This window comes from Aptenodytes forsteri, unplaced genomic scaffold (assembly GCF_000699145.1).
Source record: "Aptenodytes forsteri isolate BGI_AS27 unplaced genomic scaffold, ASM69914v1 Scaffold534, whole genome shotgun sequence".
In the NCBI taxonomy this organism is placed as follows: domain Eukaryota; kingdom Metazoa; phylum Chordata; class Aves; order Sphenisciformes; family Spheniscidae; genus Aptenodytes; species Aptenodytes forsteri.
In genome coordinates this window covers 963518-973026 of record NW_008795712.1, presented here as the reverse complement: position 1 = coordinate 973026, position 9509 = coordinate 963518, and the positions used below count along the sequence as shown (strand labels likewise).

The following is a 9509-nucleotide window of genomic DNA, read 5'->3' as shown; positions in this document are numbered from 1 at the left end:
AAAAACAAAACAAACCCAAAACACAACACACTTCTTACTGACAGTGGTATTTAAATGAGGTTTGGTTTCAAGATCCCATTGTTACACAGTGTCCTAAAAAGCAACGGCAAAAATACTGCCTCTCCTACAAAGACATCCGTGTGCACTGCTGATTACAGCTGCAACATGGAGGGAGTAAAAGCTAAATCAGTTTGGGACAGGAAAAAGGAAATTCAAGGAACAGCCAGCAAGTGAAGGCAGCTGCATTTTTAACAAAAAGTAAGAAGGCACCTTGCTATGAATAAAACAGAATTTACTTGAGTGTGACAGAGGAGTGACATCAATATTTATCAGAATTATGCCCATGAAGTGAACTGAAGGATAATTCACAAGTGTCTTCAGAAGTAGCCGCTTGCAAAGGTTAGAAAGGTCTTCACTTCCACGGTGCTATGCAATCTGCCAGCAGATGCACCATGGCTGCCCCAAAACCATTGCCGTTTTATACATCCAGGAACAAAAGGTCTTGGGATGTTCCTCTTACTAACCAAAGTGCAAGATTCAACACACACAAAAAAAGTAATATGATAATAATAAAATTTTTAAAACTAACTTTCTAGTGGAAAGGAGAACCAGGATTACTGTGAACAGTTCTCTGTTAGACTGGGGCAACGTGCTTTCATCACACAAAGCACCTTCTAATTCATCAGTAATAAAAGATGATTTTCAGCAAATCCATTAAGAGTGAAACATTTGAAATCAGCCTACAAAACATGCACCAAAGCGGGCTTTTTGCAGTCTTGTAGGGTGTTTTGTTTTTTTCTTTTTTAAGGAGGGACCCTCTAGAAAATGAGGGCAAAACCCCAGGCGAGGTGGATGTTCATATGATGCTAATGCTCAAAAAGGGGATGGAGCAAATCTAGAGAGCTGTAAGGCAGTCAGCTGGGTATCAATCCAGGCAAACCAACGGGGAAAAAAAAAAATATATATTTTCCCAGTAAAGAATTAGAGAACAGGGACATTGGTAGTGCCAGTCAGCATGTTTTAATGGCAAATGTCTTGATAAAGGACTAACTTTGTTCTTTAAGATTACAAAGGTAGTCGAACAGAAGAAAGTACGTGCACAGAGCGTACTTTGGTTCCAGTGGAAATCCACATCGGCTGCTCCATATCGACTGGTGCTTTCTGAGAGCTGTCAGTTAGCCAGTTCTTAATCTACTTCCTGGGATTGCATCATGCTAATTTTTTTGTCACTAAATTTAAGGTCTGATGCAGTTCAACATTTTTATCACTGCAGATAAAAATCTGTGACTGCCACCAGGACTATAGGAACAGTACATTATTATGAGGAAAGGACAGCAAAAGAAAGAAGTCTGAATACCAACCTTAACTTAGCTCAGGAAAGCAAAACACATCTGAATACAAAGGCAAATTTATAACCTAAGAAGTGCAGACCGTAACTACTAAATGGCAGACTTTACTAGAAAGAATCTCAGTGTCGGAGCAGCAAGGCTCACAAACAGGATTTCCCTATGCAAAAGGGCTACTGTGAACCTTTTAAATGGGTGCAGACCAAAAAGGGCCATCGCACCTCGGTATTCAGTATGGATCAGACACAGGCTGGAACATTCACCATTTTTGGTTTCCACAATGTTAAAAATAAACGGAGACCATGAAGAATCACCGGATGATCTGGGCGCTGGAGAAAATGCCTCAGAGTGAGACTTAAAAGCTCAACTCTGTTTCCTTATCAATCGAGTAACTTGATTACAGAGTATAAGTACCTCCATGGCAAGAAAGTACTGGATACTAAAGGGCTCTAATCTTGTCAGGAAAAGTCGTAACAAGAACCAGCGGCAGAACTTAGACAAATTCAAATTAGAAATCAGCCACTTGTTTTTAACAGTGAGATGGCACAAACTACCACGCAAAGCGATGAGTCTGAAATTATCAATGATGGACACTCAAGGCTGGAAAGCTTTCAGATTGTTTTTAGCCAAACATCAGTTACTGGTCTCAGTTTCAGAGTAAATGATTAAAATTTAAAGCTTGTGATACAAAGCATATAAAACATATCAGACAAGGCGATTTAATTGTCTGTTCTCGCCTTAAATTTTATGAATCTCCAGTATGTTAACATCATTCCGCTTCTGTGGATGAGGAAATTAAAGAGGGAGGAATAAGTTTCAAGTTCAGTAAGTTCCCTCTTTCTTAGACTGACGCACTTATCACTAAACAGCACCACTCCATCAAACAGATGGAGCCCCCATGAAATGCAAACAGTCAGAGAACAACCGACTACGGTGTCTGGAAACCATGCATAATACAACTTAGCTGAGAAAACTGTGATCAACTACTTACCTCTCCCATCTGCAGCATGAAAAAAATCAGTATTAGTTTAAATAACTAGTTCTTATTCTGTGTAAATACACTTACGGCATTCATGTTTATACTACCGAGAGCAGCAGCGTGCACTACCATCCAGCCAAGAATCTTCAAATACTTTACGAACGTGAAAGCATCTCAACAGCCCTGAAAGGATTATTTTCATATTACACACTGGAACACAGGCAAGTCACGAAGTTTGCCCTGGGTCATAAAGTAAGACCTACGGCAGAGCCTAGAAACAAGAGCCCAGCACAACCTCAGATTGCCAGGAAGAACTTTCCTTTTCAACATTTGAGTGCTACTTACATGTCAGAGCTGCTGCATACCCAGTTGCTCGAACTCCAAAACCCTGCCAGTTAAATCACAAAGAGATTGCTAGTGAAAGCTGACATTGTAATCAGAGAATCTGATCATGGCAGAGAAACTGTCCAAAATAAAGGTCAGAATAAATATCCAAGTACAACCAGCGCTTGTATTTTATGAACTAACTAAATGCTTTCTGCTTCCATTAGTATTACAGTACCACTGGAAGAACAAAAAGCAGATTCAGTGCTTACTTCAGAGCTCATAAGAAATGGGCAGCTCAAAATGCAGGAAATGACTATATGCTACACTTCCCAATTGATAGGGCATAGGCTTATCAGAATAAAACCGGCTGTTCACAGGGCTCACTGAAAGAGTAGCCTACAGTATTGTTTCAGCAGCAGGAGCCGTTTTACTTGTGAACTTAAAATTCAGTTTGTTTTGGGTTTTTTTTTTTTAAGAATATGAAAAGAAAATAAGGCTTCTTAACTCAGAAGTGGGGAGAAAACCGATGCCAAGAATTCAGGGCAAGTGAGATCCAGCTGGGGGTATTTAGAGCCAAACATAATTAATGTATTTTGTATGCCTGGCTTGTAAATTACTTCCTCAGCCCAATATTAAGACCTCATCTACCACCACAGCAGTGAATGGGGTTCACATTAAATTTAATATAGCCTAAATAGACATCTTATACGTTTGGAGAACAAAAGAATGCCACCTCCATGCATGAAGCAGGTAATAAAATTTGTTTCCTCAGGCTGCAAGAAAATCTTCAGTAGATCTGGAAACAACACTCCACCCATCGGGCAAATAGTGACTGGAAGAAGTACTCACCAACATACCGTGGACATATGCACAAAGTTAGGTCTCTGTCAAGCCATACTACAGAAGTCATTTTGGTGTATACATACATACAACCTGATGAAGGGCCATGCTTAGTAATAAGTTTCGGGCTAGTAACTGCACTGAAACCAACGTGAAATGATGAAGTAAACATTCATAGAGGAATTCTGTAGGAGAAAGAGTTAATTGACCTTCCATACCTTCTGGTTGGCTGCACAGGAAAGATAAAGCAAAATACACTTTGTCAGAAGCACTGCTCTACAGCAGTTCCCAGTTTTAAGAGTAGTCTTTAACTTCAGACTCTGTATGCAGCTTTGATTAAGAACTGGGAAAGGGAAATCTGCACACAGATGGGTAGAATAACCAGTCATGGATTATTTTTTAATTCTTTAAAAAGCGCATCAAAACAGTAATTGTTCAACCTTTTGGTGTCTACATTAACACGGTGCTGAATCAAAACAATAACAAACATGCATGTGCATTCCTGAGATAGATTTGAAGTCCAACACTGAAAAACTCCTATTAAACGAAGCAGAAGAAAGGCTATACAAGAAAAAGGGGCATCTCTTACAGTCTTGTGAGAAAGTTTACCCCTGTAGTGCTTTTGGTCTGATGGGGAGGGGAATCTAATGGATTTAAAAGCAATAGAATTAACTGAATAAATAAGGATGACAAGTGTCAAACCACAGAAGTCAATGGAACATGGGAAATCCTCCCATCACTGTAAAAAAATCTCATTGACTTAGGTATTCTTATCGAGCACATTAGATGACCAGCCAATAAATTCCTTATATGGTCAATACATATTAATATATCACAGTAAAACTGCAATATAGATGGGGAAGAGACAGCCGTGTTCAACTGCCACTGACTCAGTATGTGACCTTGAGTGAGTCACTTGGCCCTTCTGCCTCAGTTTCTCTATTTGTAAAATACTGATACCTCTGTAAAGCATGTAAAGATTTACAAACCAAGGTACAACTTTGTAAAATACTGATACCTCTGTAAAGCACGTAAAGATTTACAAACCAAGGTACAATGTATTACTTTATCATAGAAGGACAGTGGCTCAGCCATAACGAATCAAATATTAAACATCAGAGCCGTACTCCACTAGCACACCACACAAGTTATGGCCAGAAATCGATCACTTCTGATTAGGTTAGGCTTTACGATGCAGTAATTGTGATAGCAGCAGTTTCATAACTGTGAAACGAGCACTTTGCTCAGCAGCGTGTTATGCAGGAAGCCTGCATGAACAACAAGCTTTTGGTAAACCCGACTGCAACAGCAAAGAAAAGAAGCATCCCAAACACAATATACTTCTTAAGGTTATCTATCATAAAAGCTTCTCCACATGCTTTTATGGTCACGGGCTAACCCTGTATAAGCGCCTAGCCATGTGGGAGGAGAGGGGGAGGAAATCAAACAATACCATGTTTAAAGAAAGACCAGATTTCAAGCAAATATATCTCTTTAGGAGGCACTAGACAAAAATAAATGTGCTTCTCACAGTTACAAGATGAAATTTTCAGCTGGCCAGCAACTACAGAGACGATTCTCTACTTCTTTCTGTGGACCACATGACTGCCTCAAATACATAAGAACATTTTATGTGCCAACTTGCAATGAAGACCACATAGTTAATAGTTTGCAACCTCCTTTCCCCCAGAAGATCTTCAGAGTTGAGTAATAAAATTCCTCACATGATTTCAATGAGAGGGTTCACTTGTCAGAGGTTGTTTCAAGATAGTATCGTATGTCAGGGAGGTGCTGTTCAGACGAAGCTTTCCAGCCCTGTGTTTTCAAGGCTCGACTGAAAATGAAAAAACTTCAGGCCGTAAAGTTTGAAACTGGAGGAAAGAAAAATGATCTCTAGACGTTATTTACAAAATGCGGAAATTAGCCAATTAATGAAGGGAGGAAGAAAAACTCTGATTAAAGCCCTGACAAACCGTTGAGATCACAGACTGATTACTAGTTCTGCCGCAGACTCCACGTAGGAACCTGGGCAAGTTAATCCCTCTACACCTTGGTTTGCCACTTGCGAAATGAAAAATAGCACTTGCTTTTCATATCCTGTTATCCTTGCTTGTATTGTTCCCCAAATTAAAAGCATTTGTCAACACACTTATCTTTAGCATTAACACTGGAAATTGCATTCATAGCTAACATACAATCCGTTTGCATGACTGACTGTTCAAATATGAACTCTTAGTATGCTTTGCTACCCAGCCATCCTAATTTTATACATCAGAAGGGAGCTTTAGTCAATACAGGAATATTAGAATGCTAAAATACAGTTTATTACTACTCATGTATAAAACCAGCTTTAGGGATATGAGTTAGACCCAAAAACCCTCAAATTCTCCTCATTATCTCCTAAAAATCCCACTATAATCATGACATTGGTCTCACTTCATTGATAACCCACAAGATAGTATTATCAGCATAGGTATAATTAAAGCCCAATCCCACGAGGACATGTATGCAGAATCCAATGCCCGCCCCATTAAAATCATTATAAAGTGAAATCGACTCCAGTGACTTTAGAAGAAGTGTCAAAGCTGCATAAAGTTACCGATAGGAGAAATGAAGGCATGGATTTTTTGCAGCAGAATTCTTAAGCTGACAGCATCCCTCCAAGTGTTTGATTTGAAATCCTAAACTTTGCAGAAGATGAAAAACATTTGCCACAGATCCCAACACTGTAATGTGTAATTCTGTAGTGTCCCTAAAAGCTCCGCACAGAAATCACTGTAAAGCACAAGTTGCTTTCTTTAGATTAAAATGTGCTGTCATTTCATGCAAATTGGTTTATTTTCTAACATACACAACCAAACATCTTCTGAGATCCCGTTATGAAAGGGACAGTACAGCGTTCTTCCTTTCTCATGTTTCAGTTTCATTAATTCTTCCAATTCCCCACCCAAACTTCATATCCTAAAGACCCAAATTTCGCCACCGCCCCACTGACATACAACAAAAAAGAGCAGTCCCAAAAGTTAATGATAGAACAATTCTTGAAATTCATGCTTATTAAAAATTCATTTTATTAAAAATAAAATTAGTTTAAAAAGTGAATGTCAGAACCCCACCGTCTTCCCATCTCCAGATACCGATGAAAAAACATACCAAACACTTCCATGAACTTATGGATTATCACTATAAAGTAAACACTTCATAATGATTTCATTTTCAAAACACTGGACAGCTGTGAACTTTTAATATCCTTTTGAAAGAGACCAGTAAGACCCACACAGAAACTGCCTTAGAAGTAAGCCTTCTGCAGCTGACACTGGTTACTAATTCTGTGGAATTATCAGAATCGCAATGCTAGAGATGCACGTTTTCTAGAAAGGTCAACAAATAGAAAGGAATTGCTCAAGACCGCTCAGTAAAGTAGTTACAGAGATAAGCAGGCCTCATCCACACAGGATTTTCTTCAAGATTTCCTTACCACTCTTTAAAAATGCTGCAGTTTCACCTATGGTAGCATTCCTACAACACAGCTGGCAGTCTGCATACCACAATGTCGTCTAGACCTGCTCCGAACAGAGGTGGATGACACAGGAGTAAAAATGCTGATGCTTGTTCTGGTGCTTGCACTGGTGCTAAAGGAACGATAGGAGGAAGAACAGACATCGCTGAGTAGAACACAAGTTCCTTGTTCCTAGCCTCATGCCCAGGCTCGTCAGACAATTCTGTCAACCACACAGAAAAAGTTGTGGCTGTCGTGGGACTAAAGAAGAATCTTCACATAAGGGAAAAGAGCGTTCCCAAACCCCAGTTTTCAGATGCAGTATCAAACCCTGCTCTTTCATAGAGCCTGGTGCTCCTAGAATATGCAGATAACAAATGCATCCCTGCACAGATAACATACTCCATCCCCTTCTCACTTCTCCCCTATCTCCCTCCCCCATCCGCATCTCGGAGATGTTTTCTTAGCAATTCGGAAGAGAAATGGCAAAAAGGGAGATGCAAAACACAGAAATAAATTAAGTTTCTTCTCTGCTGTTGACGGATTTGGTCCTAGTGTGATGGGAGAAAAAAAAACGTTAAGAGTGATAAATCCATATATACCTACTCCAAACTACACCCGACATCCCAAGGGACATGGTATAATGGTAAATAAATATAGATGCAGTTCCTACTAATGAGGCAGGGTACAGCAAGGCCAAAGAAAATGCAATCATCTCGGGGAAAAAAACTGCACAGGACTCCTCCTCTCCCATCCACGGAGGAAATCAAATGCCAGCTGCACCATCCCAGGAAGGAAGCAGAGTCTGTACCTGATGAGCCCTGCAGAAATGAGCTAGTCATATCACGGGACGCAAGCAGGCACTTCAGGGTTTTGCCAGCCCACAAATCGTCTGCAGAGCACAATCCCTCTCTCCGATACATTCTACATGGTATCATTCATGCAAATTGTATTTTTTTTTCCCCACCGGTTTCCTTTTCCTCCATCCCCATTAGTTTGAAGCAGGGGCACGTAGCTGGTGTCTATCAGATCTGCTCCGACAGTGCTCGCAAACGCGTGCCCTGGCCATCACTTTAACGCTTTCCTCCCTACAAAGTTTAAATCTTTCCAGCTTTTGTTCATACACATTTTGTACTTAAAAGCCACTTATCTGTACTCCCCGTGTTACTTGAGCAGGAGAACAAACTGAGATACACCCGACTCCACAAACAGCGAACATGCTTACAGTCTTCATTTCCTCTTCCTTCTTCCCTCCCCACCCCCAAAAAAAGCATTTTTTCGTCCCTAACACGAAAGGAATGGGAAAAACAGCACAGACGACCAAAGCTTTTTCAGACCTATCGCAAAGAAAAAGAAATGCTTTCCAAAGAAGTGCTCCGCAAACATACCAAGAGACACTCTTAGACAACTAAGAAGATCTGCTCCGACAGTGCTCGCAAACGCGTGCCCTGGCCATCACTTTAACGCTTTCCTCCCTACAAAGTTTAAATCTTTCCAGCTTTTGTTCATACACATTTTGTACTTAAAAGCCACTTATCTGTACTCCCCGTGTTACTTGAGCAGGAGAACAAACTGAGATACACCCGACTCCACAAACAGCGAACATGCTTACAGTCTTCATTTCCTCTTCCTTCTTCCCTCCCCACCCCCAAAAAAAGCATTTTTTCGTCCCTAACACGAAAGGAATGGGAAAAACAGCACAGACGACCAAAGCTTTTTCAGACCTATCGCAAAGAAAAAGAAATGCTTTCCAAAGAAGTGCTCCGCAAACATACCAAGAGACACTCTTAGAACAACTAAGAAAAAACCCATCAGACAGAACTGAGGTTGAAGAACTCGGCTCGGTCTGTCTCGCGTGCGTGTCTTGCACCTAAGAACACTCGCCTCTTGTTTTGTTTTAACCCCGAACCACAGGAAAACAGTTCAGCGGCATTCCTTGCCGCTTCCCCCAACCGGTCCTGGGGTCAAACACACTGTTCTTCCGAAAAAAGATCCCAGGCACGGATACAAAAGCATTTACCCCATCTCTTCCCAAGTAGTACAAAATAAACAAGCCTATGACACCCCTCCCAAGCTCTCCTCGCACATTTTGGGAATGACTTCCCTCCGGGTCCTCCTCCTCCCCCACCCGTTCCCACGTTAAACTCTCCAGCAACAAGACACCCTTCAGATTCAGGCCTTTGCCCTCCCCGAAAACCCCCTCTCAAAGCCCCGGGAGCTGCAACAGATCTCGCCCTCCTCGTCGCCCAGCCTCCCAGCCCTGGAATCCAGCGGGATTTCGGGGCACCCGTAGCCCCCGTTCCCCCCACATCTCCATAGGCACAAAGCACCGGGGCTCCCCTAGAAAGAAGCCCCCGGAGCCCTCGCACACCCAAGGCGGCCCCTCAGCCCCCCCCCAGCCAGGGCAGAGCTCCCCGGCAGAGCCCCGGCGAGGGGGCTCGATGCCGGGCGCGATCCTCACGGCGCACCGAGCTCCATAGGAGCCTCCCTCCTTCCTCCGCCTTCCCCGGCCAAGCTA

General features: G+C 41.8%; 1 protein-coding gene across 1 annotated transcript in view; it reads left to right on the top strand.

Annotated features, from left to right (window-relative positions):
• The first annotated feature begins 3397 nt into the window (after window positions 1-3397).
• INTS9 (integrator complex subunit 9) overlaps window positions 3398-9509 on the top strand; it is an 87207-nt gene continuing 81095 nt past the window's right edge. The window contains exon 1 of the mRNA XM_009283443.2: window positions 3398-3402. The gene's annotated coding sequence lies outside the window, so the exon portion shown is untranslated. The remainder of the gene's footprint in view (window positions 3403-9509) is intronic.